The sequence below is a fragment of the Juglans regia genome, unplaced genomic scaffold (genome assembly GCF_001411555.2).
Source record: "Juglans regia cultivar Chandler unplaced genomic scaffold, Walnut 2.0 Scaffold_1148, whole genome shotgun sequence".
NCBI classification, from domain to species: Eukaryota; Viridiplantae; Streptophyta; class Magnoliopsida; order Fagales; family Juglandaceae; genus Juglans; species Juglans regia.
This window is the reverse complement of record NW_023341861.1, coordinates 1-248: the sequence shown is the minus strand read 5'-3', so window position 1 is coordinate 248 and position 248 is coordinate 1. Positions and strand designations below refer to the sequence as shown.

General features: G+C 48.4%; 1 non-coding gene across 1 annotated transcript; it reads right to left on the bottom strand.

Annotated features, from left to right (window-relative positions):
* Positions 1-61: 61 nt before the first annotated feature.
* Positions 62-180, bottom strand: LOC118344995. The gene has a single exon (XR_004798700.1). It is a non-coding gene; the product is annotated as a 5S ribosomal RNA (ribosomal RNA).
* Positions 181-248: the final 68 nt, after the last annotated feature.

The window sequence follows — 248 nt, the reverse complement described above, 5'->3', positions numbered from 1 at the left end:
ATCCACTCCCGAGTGGTCCTTCTTGTCAATTTATCTCGCAAGGCGGAAAAAACAAAAACGAGGGGTGCAACACGAGGACTTCCCAGGAGGTCACCCATCCTAGTACTACTCTCGCCCAAGCACGCTTAACTGCGGAGTTCTGAAGGGATCCGGTGCATTAGTGCTGGTATGATCGCACCCATCAAACTAATTACTTAAAATTCATATAATCCTTGAGCGACATACTAGCGTCCTTCCGATCCCAATCC